The sequence below is a fragment of the Meles meles genome, chromosome Y, assembly GCF_922984935.1.
Source record: "Meles meles chromosome Y, mMelMel3.1 paternal haplotype, whole genome shotgun sequence".
Lineage (NCBI taxonomy): Eukaryota > Metazoa > Chordata > Mammalia > Carnivora > Mustelidae > Meles > Meles meles.
This window is the reverse complement of record NC_060088.1, coordinates 41,974,638-41,987,292: the sequence shown is the minus strand read 5'-3', so window position 1 is coordinate 41,987,292 and position 12,655 is coordinate 41,974,638.

Sequence of the window (12,655 nt, the reverse complement as noted above, 5' to 3'; positions counted from 1 at the left end):
CACTAGCCCTTACCTCAGATGCCGGAGATCTTCAGTCAGCCCCTGCAAATTTTGCCTCCCATACCCTAGGCCCTAACCCTAACCTTAGCTTCTGTTTTCAGTCTTCCATCCAGAGCGTCCTGGTGTACAAGCCCTCCAGATGGAATTCTGGAGTCACAACACAGTACACTGCCTGCCTTTCAGAAGGCAAAAGTGGCCTCTGGGACTGCACAACATACTCAAAAGATGATCAGCCTGCACAACCCGCAAGGGCAAAAACTTCCGTAGGCCACTGGTGCACTAATGATATGTCTGGCACAGCTAAGCCCTGACCTGCTGACAGCCACCCATGTAGCTGGCCGCCTATCCAACTGATCGTACCTGACATACCCCTAGGCCATCATCTCTACCCAACGGGTTTTGTAGACCTGTGACCCCAGAGGTCTGGGCTCAAATCCCTGCATATCGGGAAACATGATCCACAAATTAGAAGTCCTCCTTCCCTGCAAAAGGAAACCTTGTTGTTGGGATGTGTGTAAAACGCTCAGAGTAAGAGAAACCCGTGTGGCCCATGAGGCCCAGCCCACTCTTGAAGGCCGCCCTGGGCACAATCTCGCATTGTGACCCTCAGCCTGAGCCACGTTTTCAACTAAGCTTCCTTAGTATCTTGACCTAGAGCCAGCATATGAGGCCTGCCAGGACCCTAGGCCCAAATCCTAACCCAAGGTTGGGTGTCTAGGCACCCATAAACAGAGCTCTGCTCTCAAATCCTTCCTTTTAAAAAATATTTTATTTATTTGACAGACAGAAATCACAACTAGGCAGAGAGGCAGGCAGAGAGAGAGGAGGAAGCAGGCTCCCTATGGAGCAGAAAGCCAGATGCGGGGTTTGATCCCAGGACCCCGGGATCATGACCCGAGCCAAAGCTAGAGGCCTTAACACACTGAGCCACCCAGGCGCCCCTCAAATCCTTCTTTTTTTTAAAAAAATTATTTATTTATTTGATAGAGAAATCACAAGTAGTCAGATTCTGGCAGAGAGAGAAGAGGAAGCAGACTCCATGCTGAACAGAGAGCCTGATGTGGGGCTCGATACCAGGACCCTGAGATCTTGACCTGAGCTGAAGTCAGAGGTTTAACTCACTGAGCCACCCAGGTGCCTCTCTTGAATCCCTCTTTATGTGGACTCCTGAATTTGAAAACAAGATTCGCCTTATACCCCCCAACGACAGCATGCTATTTGGAGCCGTGCAAAACCCCCAAAGAGGGAGAATCTTCCATGGCCTCCTTCCATTAAAGTTTCCCTCTCTGGGGTTTAGACACAGCTACAAACAGCAAGGTTTCCTTCTGGGGACAGGAGGTGTTGTGTTCTGTAGCTCATGGATCTCCCAAATGTTTGAGTTCAAGACAAGGCCTCTTGTAGTCTTGTCTTGAGTAAGAGACCAGACAGATGCCCGAAAACCTAAGCTAGTGTACAGATTCAGACTTAGGGGCATGTCAGGTTCAATATTCTGTGTCTGGGGCCATTACCTGGGTGTCTGACGGGAGGTATATGCTCAGGTTGGGTCAGACCGTGCATTTTTGTCCAGAGTATCCTACAAAATTGGGGTGGCCTCAGGGGCCTTCTAGGTTTCTCCTCACCTGAGGTTTCGTGATGCTCTAAAGGGCCCAACTTCCTTCTGGAGGACGGGCACAGTCCTGTGGTGTGACCATGGAATGCCCAGGCTGGCGGGTTTGTGGTTCAGGACTCTGGGTACAGAAATCTGAAAACACCAGCTAGGGTTAGGATAATGGCTGAGGGTATGGCAGGCCCTATCTGCAGACCCTGAGTTGAGCTTCTTAGGATCTTACATTCGGGCGAGTGTGAAGCAGAAACTCAGGCTTTGCCTCTGGTTTTTGTGTCTGAGAAGGGCGCAGAATGTAGAGGTGACCTCATGCGACCATGGAAGATTCTCCCTTGTTGGGGTTTTTTCACAGCTCTAAATAGCATTCTGTCATTGTGGGGGAAAAGAAGAAATTCTGTTTTCTGATTCAGGGGTCCCCATGAGGAGGGATTTGAGAGCAGGGCTCTGTATATACGTGCATAGAAACCCAATTCTGGGCTAAGATTTGGGCCTAGGGTCACCACAAGCCTCATATGCTGCCTCAAGATCGTGATACTGATAGGGCTTAGTTGAAAATATGGCTCAGGCTGAGGGTCACAATGCTTGATTGTGCCCAGGACGGCCTTCAACAGTGCGTGGGCCCTCACGGGCCTTGCAGGTTTCTCCTACTCTGAGGATTTTACACACATCCTAATAACAAGGTTTCCTGCTGCAGGTCAGGACTTCCATTTTGTGGATCATGTTCCCCCATATGCAGGGATTTGAGACCAGGTCTCTGGAGACAGTTGTCTATAAACCTAGGTTAGGTAGAAATGATCGCCTAGGGAAGATAGGTCTGTTCTTCTGAATAGGTTGCTATCTACCTGGGTGGCTGACAGGAGTCAGGGTCCAGGCTTTGGCAAACAGAATATTAGTACTCAGTGTGGTTTATGAAATTGTGGTGCCCTTGTGGTCCATGCAGGTTGATACTCCCTTGAGGTGTTTGTGCAGTTTCAATGGCCACTTATACCTTCTGAAAGGCAGGAAGAGTGCTGCAATGGGACCCCAGAATTCCCAATCTGGAGGGCTTGTTCACCAGGACTCTGGGGATGGAAGACTGAAAACACAAGCTAGGTTTAGAGTTAGGGCTTAGAGCATGGCAGCCCCGATTTCTAAAGCCTGAGACCAGATCACCAGCATCAGAAATAAGGGCTAGTGTGCGATGTCTGCTCAGGCTGGTGTTTGTGTCCAGGAGGGCAGACTAATGGAGGGGCAGGGAGGACATGCAGGTTTTCCCAATCTGGGGGTTGGGCGTGGCTCCAAACAGCAAGATTCTCTTCTTTGGGATGGTGGGAGTGCTTATTGATGGCTCAAGGGTCCCCCATATGGACGGATTCGAGACCGGACTCTACATATGGATGCCTGAACAGTGAACCTAGGGTACCCATTGAAGCTGAGGGACAAGGCAGGCTTGATCTGCTGGCTCTGGGGTGAGCTACCCAGGGGGCTGAGTTGAAAAAGAGGCTCATGCTGAGGGTCACAATGCGGGTTTCTGTCCAGAACTACCTTCAAATGTGGTAGTGGCCTCAGGGGCCATGCAGGATTCTACTACACTGAGCGTTTGACAGACCTCTCAAGAGCAAGGTTTGCTTCTGGGGACAGGAATTTTTGTTTCTGTGGTTCCGGTATCCCCCAAAGGTTAGCATTCAAGACTAGGCCTCAGTGGGCCGATGCCTTACAACCTAAGCTAGGGTACAGATTAGAGCCTAGTGTCATGTCAGGTTCAATCTTCTGTTTCTGGGGCCATTGACCTGGGTGTATGATAGGAGGTAGTTGCTCAGAATGTGTCAAACTGTGCATTTTATCCTGGGCGACCTATGAAATTGGGATAGTCTCAGGGGCCTTGCAGGCTTGTCCTAATCTTGAGGTTTCCTGAAGCTCTAAGGGGCACAGCTGCCTTCTGGAGGGTAGAAACAGTCGTGTGATGTGTGTATGGAACACCCAGGTTGGACGGTTTGTGGGGCATCACTCAGGAGACAGAAGTCTTAAAACCCCAACTAAGGTTAGGAATAGGGCAGAGGGTGTGGCAGGCCCCATTTGCAGACCCAGAGGGAGCTCCTTGGGATCTGAAATTAGGGAGAGGGTGAGTTGGTACCTGAGGTCTTTGTCTCTGGATTTTTGTGTCCAGGGTGGCCGTGGGATATAGGGGTGGCCTTATGGGGCCTTGGAAGATTCTTCCTTTCTGAGGATTTTTACCAGCTCCCAATAGTTTGGTGTCATTCTGGGGGAAGGGAGGAATCCTTTTTTCTCCTGTAGGTGTCCCCTAAAAACAGGGATCCCAGAGAAGGGCTCTGGGTACAGGTGCCAGCATAATCCACCTTGGGTTAGGATTTGGGCCGAGGGGCATGGCAAGCCCGATATGTGGGCACTTGGTGCTGCTACTGAAGGGCTTCATTTGAAAACGGTGCTCAGGATGGTGGTTACAATGTGTGTTTCTGCCCAGGGCAGCCCTCAAGAGTGGGCGTGTCCTCATGCCATGCAGGATTCTCCTACCCTGAGGGTTTGACAACAGCAAGTTTCCTGCCATGGGGAAGGAGGACTTCTGTTTTTGCATCAGCTTCCCCCATATGTAAAGATTTGAGATAAAGTCTGGGGACAGAAGCCTGAAAATACAGGTTGGTTAGATATGATGGCCTAGGACCATTGCAGGTCTGAATTTTTGGATATGCAGGTAGCTGTTTGGATGGTTGATGGGGGGGTCTGGACTCTGGCTGTATCAGACCTAGCATTAGTGCACAGGGCAGCCTATGAAATTGGGGTGCCATAGAGGGCCGAGCAGATTGATCCCCATTTGGAGTTTTGGGGCAGCCCCATAGGGCACATATCCCTCCTGGTGGGCAGGCAGAGTGCTACATAGTGGCTCCAGAAATCCAAGTCAAGAGAGCTTGTGGGCCAGGAGTGTGAGGATGGAAGTCTGAGAAACTAGGTTTAGGTTTAGGGCAGATGGCATGGCAGGCCCAATCTGTAGAAGATGAAGTTATTTCTCCAGCATCTGAATAAGGGCGACATTCAGATGTTCCCTCAGGCTAGAATTTGTGTCCATCATGGCCACCTAATGGATGGGTGACCTCATGAGGCCATGGAGGTTTTCCCACTCTGGGAATTGTGAGCTGTTCCAAAAAGAAAGGTTTCCTACTATGGGAGTCCTGCTTGATGGCTCAAGGGTCTCAAATACAGAAAGATTCGATAGGAGGGCTCTACGTATGGATGCCTGGAAATCACACCTCACGTTCCCATTTGCACCTCGGAACAAAGTTGGTTCTATCTGCTGGCTCTGGGGTGATATACCCGAGGGACTAGGTTGAAATAGAGTCTCATCCTGATTGGTCACAATGTTGGCTTGTGTCCAGGGAGAAGGGAGACCTTGCAATGTGGTGGTGGTTCAGGAACCATGCACGATCTTTTATGCTGAGAGTTTTACACAGCTTCAAATAGCAAGATACACTTCTGGGGTCAGAAGTTATTCTGTTGTGTGCCTCAGGGACCACCCATATGTTGGTATGTGAGACCAGGTCTCTTGGGATAGAGGCCAGAAAACCTAAGCTAGGGCTCAGATTAGGGCCTAGGGACATGTCAGGTTCAATCTTACATCTCTTGGGCCACCTCCCTGTGAGTCTGACTGGATGCAGGTGTTCAGGGTGTGTCAGACAGTGCATTTTTTTTCTGATCGGCCTACGAAATTGGGGTGGTCTCGGAGTCCTTGCAGGTTTCTCCTAATCTGGAGGCTTTGGTAAGTGTAAAGAGCACAATTTCCTTCACGGGGGAAGCACAGTCCTGCAGGGTGGCTCCAGAGGTCCCATTTTGGAGATTTGTCAGGGAGGGCTCTGGGACAGAAGTCTGAAAACAAAAACTCGGGTTAGGGTTTGGGCTGAGGGTATGGTAGACCCAATCAGCAGACCCTGAGGGGAGCTACTCAGGACCTGAAATTACGGCGAGTGTGAGGTGCAAGCTCAGGCTTTTTTTCTCTGGATTTTGTGTCTAGTATGGTCATGGAATATCGGGATGGCATCATGGGACCATGGAAAATTCTCCTTCTCTGGGGTTTTCCCCAGCTCCCAAAAGTTTCGAGTCATCCTGGGGGAAGGGAGGAGTACTGTTTTCTCTCTCAGGGGTCCCCCACTAGAGGGATTCCGGAGCAGCGCTCTGGGTACCGGCACATGGAAAACACCCCTTAGGTTATGATTTGGACCTAGGGGCCTGGTAAGCCCGATATGTGGGCTCTTGGTCCAGCTATCAAGGGCTCAGGCTGAGGGTCACAGTGAGTGTTTGTGCCCAAGCTGGCCCTCCAGAGTGGCATGGCCTCATGCGTCATGCAGGTATTCCCTGCCCTGAGGGTTTTACAACCATCCCAACAGCAAGGTTTCCTGTCACGGGGAAGGAGGAGTTCTGTTTTGTGCATCAGGTTCCCCCACATGCAGAGATTTGAGCTAAGGTCTGGGGACAGATGCCTGAAAACCCAGGTTGGGTATAGATGACAGCCTAGGGCCATGGAAGGTCTGATCTGCTGGATAGGCCGCCAATTGCCTGGATGAGTGATGGAAGGTCTGAGCTCAGGCTGTCTCAGACTGAGAATTGGTGCACAAAGTGGCCTATGAAATTGGGGTGTGATCGAGGACCATGCAGGTTGATCCTCATTTGAGGTTTTTGGGCAGCCCCATAGGTCACTTTTTTCTTCTGGTGGGCAGGCAGAGTGCTGCATTGTGGCTCCAGAAATCCCGAACAGGAGGGCAGGTGGGCCAGGAGTGTGATGACAAAAGTCTGAAAACACAAGCTTGGGTTAGGTTTAGGGCCTAGGGCATGGCAGGTCCAATCTGCAGAGGCTGAATCAAGATCTGTAGCATCTGCAGTCAGGGCAAGTGTCAGATGTTCGCTCAGGCTAGAGTTTGTGTCCATGATGGCCGCCTAGTGGAGGGGTGGCCTCATGAGGCCATGGAGGTTTTCAAACTCTGGGGGTTGTGACCTGCTCCCAACAGCATGTTCTTCTTCAGAACACAGGTGCTTTGCTTGATGACTCATGGGTATACCATATGCAAGGATTGGAGAGCAGGGCTCTACCTATGGATGCCTGGAAACCCCACCTCGTTTTATCATTGACGCCTAGGAACATGGCAGTTTAGATCTGCTGGCTCTGGAGAAAGCTACCTAGGGGGTTGAGTTGAAATGGATTCTCATGCTGATGGATCACAATGATGGTTTCTGTCCAGGGAAACCTTGAAATGTGGCGGTGGTTGAAGGGCCATGCAGGGTTCTCCTACCCTGAATATTTACACAGCTCTAAATAGCCAGTTTCCCCCTTCTGGGGACAGGAGGTGTTCTGTTTTGTGCCTTAGATGACCCCACATATGTTGGTATTGAGAACAGTCCTCTGATGACAGAAGCCTGAAAACCTAAGCTAGGGATCTGATTAGGGCCTAAGGACATGTCAGGGCCAATCTTCTGTCTCCTGGGCAATTGACCAGGATGTCTGACTGAATATCAGTGCAGAGGGTTTGTCAGAATGTCCATTTTGCCCAGGGTGCCCTACAAAATAGGGGTGGCCTCAGGTGCCTTGCAGTTTTCTTCTAATCTGTAGGATTTTGGCAAGAGTGATGGGCAGAGTTTCACTCAGATGGTCAGGCACACTCCTGTGGTGTAGCTACAGTACTGAGGCTCAGCATGGAGGGTGTGTGGACCAGGGCTTTGGGGACAAAAGTATGAAAACACAAACACAGGTTGTGTTTAGGGCTGAGTTTATGGCAAGCCCGATCTGCAGACCCTGGGAGGAGCACCTCATGATCTGAAATTAGGGTGAATGTCAGGCAGTAGCTCAGGCTTTTCTTTCTGGATTGTATGTCTAGGATGGCCACAGATGTTGGGTTGGCCTCATGGAGCTATGGAATATTCTCCCTCTCTGGTGATGTTTCCGGGCTCCCAATAGTTTGGTGTCATTCTGGGGGAAAGGAGGAGTCCCTTTTTTTTTTTTTTTTTTGTCTCAATGGTCCCGCAAAAGGATTCCATAGCTGGGCTCTGGGTATGGTCTCCTAGAAAACTCCACCATGGGTTAGGATTTGGGTCTAGGAACAAGGCAAGTATGATAGTCACACTCTTAGTCAAGTACCTCGGGGCTTTATTTGACGACATGGCTCAGGATGAGGGTCACAATAAGTGTTTGTGCCCAATGCGGTCCTACAGAGTGGGAGTGGCCTCTTGGGCCAAGCAGGTTTCTCTTACCATGAGGGTTTGACACCCATGTTAGAGTTAGGGCTGAGGTTATGGAGGTGTGATTTGCAGACCCTAAGGGGAGCTCCACAGGATCTGAAACTAGGGCGAGTATGAGGTTGTAGCTCCGACTTTTGTCTCTGGATTGTGTGTGTAGGGCCATGCGTAGATCCTCATTTGGGGATTTTGGGCAGCCCCATAAAGCACTTATTTCTTCTGGTGTGCAGGGAGAGTGATGCATCATGGCTCCAGAATTCCCAATCTGGAGGACTTGTGGGCGAGGAGAGTGAGGAAGGAAGTCTGAAAACACAAGCTCAGGTTCGGTTTAGGGCCTAGGGCATGACAGGCCCAATATGCAGCAGCTGAATCAAGGTCTCCAACATCTGAATTCAGGGCGAGTGTCAGACGCTCACTCAGGCTGGAGCTTGTGTCCATGATGGCCACCAAATGGAGTTTTTCCCATGCTAAGGGTTGTGAGTTGTCCCAAACAGCAATGTTTCCTTCTGTGGGACAGGGGAACTACTGTTTGATGACTCCAGGGTCCCCCATATGGAAATATTTGATAGCAGCGTTCTACATATTGATGCCAGGAAACCCCACCTCATATTACCATGCAACCTAGGAACATGGCACGTTCGATCTGCTGGCTCTGGGGTCAACTACCTTGGGGCTGACTTGAGGTAGAGTCTCATGCTGATGGGTCTCAATGCAGGTTTGTATTCAGGGAGACCTTGGAATGTAGTGGTGTCTCAGGTGCCATGCAGGATTCTCCTACCCTGAAGATTTGACAAACCTACAAATAGCAGTTTCCTACTGGGGACTGGAGGTGTTTGGTTTGTGGCTCGGAGAGCCCCCTATGTTGGTATTGGAGAACAGGCGACTGAGGAATGATACCTGAAACCCTATGCTGGGGTTAAGATTAGGGCCAAAGGGCATGTCAGGTTCAATACTCTGTCTCTAGGGAGCTTTTACCTGGGTGTCTGACTGAAGGTAGGTGCTCACGGTGTGTCAGACGGTGCATTTTTTTCCACAGTGGCCAACGAATTTGGCGTGGCTTCAGGGGACTTGCAGATTTCTCCTAATCTAGATGGTTTTGGCAACTGTGACAGACACGGTATCCTTTGAGTGGGCAGCCACATTTCTGGATAGTGGCTTCAGAAGCCTCATCCTGGAGAGCGTGTGGCCAGGGTGTTGGGGACAAAAGTCTGAAAACACAAACTCGGGTTAGGTTTAAGGCTGAGGTTATAGCAGGCCCGAACTACAGACCCTGAGGGGAGCTCCTTGGGAACTGAAATTAGGGTGAGTGTGAGCGATAGCTCAGTCTTTTGTCTCTGGATTTTGTGTCTAGGATGGCCACGGAATGCTGGGGTGGCCACATGTGTCCATGGAGAATATATTCTCCTTCTCTGGGGATTCTGCCCATCTCACAATACTTTGGTGCCATTCTGGGGGAAGGTAAGAGTCCTGTTTTTTTCTGTCACTGGGGTCCCCCTAAAACAGGGATTCCAGAGACAGTTCTGGGTATAGGAGCCTGGAAAACCACACTGTGTGTTACTACTTGGGTCTAGGGGCATGGAGGCCCAATATTTGGGCTCTTGGTCCAGTTACCGAGGGGGCTTATTTGAGAACGGTCTCAGAATAGGGGTCAAAATGCATCTTTGTGCCCAGGGCGGCCCTCATGTATGGGCGTGGCCTCATGCTCCATGCAGGTTTCTCCCACTCTGAGGGTTTAACACCCATCCCAAGAGCAAGGTTTCCTGCCATGGGGAAGGAGGAGCTGTCTTTTATGCATCCGGTTCCCCCATATGCAGGGATTTGAGCAAAGATCTGAAGACAGATGCCTGAATAACCAGGTTGGGTAGAGATGACGGCCTAGGGCCATGGCAGGTCCCATCTGGTGGATATACATTCAGCTAACTGGGTGGCTGGCGGGAGGTCTGGACTCAGGCTGTGTCAGACAGAGCATTAGTGCACAGGGAGGCCTATGAAACTGGGGTGGCATCAAGAGATGTGCAGGTTGATTCTCCTTTGGGTTTTCTGGGTATCCCCATAGGGCACTTTTTTCTTCTGGTGTGCAGGCAGGCTGCTGCATTGTGGCTCCAGAATTCCCAATCTGCAGGGCTTGTGGGCCAGGAGTGTGAGGACGGAAGTCTGAAAACACAGGTTAGGGTTTGGTTCAGGGCCGAGTGCATGGCAATCCCCATCTGCAGTGGCTGATTCAAGATCTCAAGCATCTCAGGCGAGTAAGGGCGACCGTCAGACGTTCCCTTAGGCTAGAGTTTGTGTCCATGATGGCTGCCTAATGGAGGGCTGGCTTCATGAGGCCATGGAGGTTTTCCCACGCTGGGGCTTGTGAGCTGCTTTAAACACCAAGGTTTCCTTCTCCGGGACAGCGGGAGTCCTGTTTGAGGGCTCCAGGTCCCCCCATATGGAAAGATTTGATAGCAGGGCTCTACGCATAATACCTGGGATGTCTACCTTGCATTACCATTTCAGCCTAGGAACATGGCTGGTTCGATCTGGTGTATCTGAGTCCAACTATCCAGGGGGGCTGAGTTGAAATAGAGTCTCATACTCGGGATAAAATGCGGGTTTGTATCCAGGGAGCCCTTGGAATGTGGCAGTGGCTCAGGAGCTATACAGGATTCTCCCACCCTGAGGGTTTGACACAAGTCCCAAGAGCAAGTCTGGGGACAGGAGGTGTTCTGTTTTGTGGCTCAAAGACACAGGCCATGGGGAGATGCCTGAAAATATGCCGGTATAGATTATATCCTTGGGGCATGTCAGGTTCAATATTCTGTCTCTAGGTCCATTTACCTGTGTGTCTGCGGGGAAATCGTTGCTCAGGGTGTGCTGCATTGTGACTGCAGATTTCCCAATCTGGAGGGCTTGTGGGCCAGGACTGTGAGGATGGAAGTGTGAAAACACAAGCTAAGGTAAGGTTTATGGCCTAGGGCATGGCAGACTGAGTTTGAAGAGGCTGAATCGAGATTTCCAGAATTTGGAGTAAGGGTGAGTGTCAGACGTTAGCTCAGTCTGGTGTTTGTGTCCATGATGGCTGTGTATTGGAGGGGTGGCCTCATGAGTGCTTGGAAGTTTCCCACGCTGTGGGTTGTGAGCTGCTCCAAAGAGCAAGATTTCCTTCTGAGGGCCTGGGGATGCCCTGTTTGACGGCCCAAGTGTCGCTCCTACGGAAATATATGAGAACAGGGCTCTACATATGGATGCCTGGAAACCCCACCCCATACTCCTATCGGCACTGAGGAAAAAGGCAGGTTCAATCTGCTGTCTCTGGGGCGAGCTACCCAAGGGCCTGAGTTGAAATGGAAGCTCATACTGATGTGTCGCAATGTGGATGGGTGTCCACGGAGATCTGGGAATGTTTTGGTGCCTTTGGGGGCATTCAGGATTCTCCTACCCTGAGTCAAGGTCGCTCAGGTGGATTTTGTGTCCATGAGATCCTGGGATCGGAGACTGGCCTCATGGGGGCATCAAGTTTTATTCCTCTCTGAGATTTTTGCGTATTTAAAAAATAGGTTTTGAAGGGTCAGGGGTGGGAGGTTGGGAGAACAGGTGGTGGGTAATGGGGAGGGCACGTTTTGCATGGAGCACTGGGTGTTGTGCAAAAAGAATGAATACTGTTACGCTAAAAAAATAAATAAAATAAAAAATACTCTGGTCTATTCTGGGGAATATTTCTTGTTCTGTCTTATGGCTCAGCCATCCCTGATATGGAGGGATTCGAGAGCAGGGCTGCAGCAATAGATGCTGGAAAATGCAACCTAAGGATAGAATTAGTTCATAGTGGCATTGCAGGTCTTTGATCCTGGCTCTGGTCCAAGATACCCATGGAGATGTATTGAAAATGGGGCTCAGGCAAGGAGTCACAATGTTGTTTGTGTCCTGGTCAGCCAGCATTAATGGGTGTGGTCTCAGGAGCAATGCAGGTTTTGCCCAACTCAGGGGGATTTACATAACCCTAGAAAGCTTCTGGGGGACAAGAGGAGTTCTGTTTTGTGGCTCAGTTGTCCCCAATGTGGAGGAATTTGAGAGAAGGTGTCTGGGGTGGATGCCTGAAAAATGCAACCTATTGTTACAATTAGCCCCTAGGGGCATGGGCCAGTCTGATCTGCTGACTCTGGTCCCAGCCACGTGGGTGACTGACTAGAGGTTGGGGCTTAGGTTGAGGTACAGAATGTGTTTTAGTATCCATTGCTAGATTCTGTAAAGGAGGGTGGGTTTGGGGTTTCGTGCAGCTTTCTCCTAATCTGTGTGTTGCGTGCAACTCCATAGGGCACGTTTTCCTTCTGGCGGGCAGGAAGAGTCCTGTGCTGTGGCTCCAGTGTACTCTAACTGGCGGACTTGTGGACCAGGAGTCTCTGGACAGAGGCCTGATAGACTAGCTAGGGCGAGTGTTAGGGCCTAGGGCATGGCAGGCCCAACATGTGGACACTGAGGCAAACTCCAGGGAATCTGATGTTAAGGCACGTGTCAGGATATTGCTGAGGCTGAAGTTTGTGTCAATGAGATATGCTGAATGTAGGTTTAGCCTCATGGCGGCAAGGAGTATTCTCCCTCTAGGGGGTTTTTGTGCAGTTCAAAATAGCTTGATCTATCCTGGGGGGTAGGTGCTGTGTTGTTATAGGAATTAGGTTTCCCCAATATGGAGGTATTTGAGAGCAAGGTTCTGGGTATGGATGCCTGAAAACCCAGCCTAGGTTTTGGATTTGGTCCTAGTGGCATGGCAGGCCTTAGATCCTGACTCTGGGGTGGGGTTTTCAACAAAGCCATGTAGCTTTGTTGAAAATGCTGCTCAGGCTATGGGTCACAATGGGT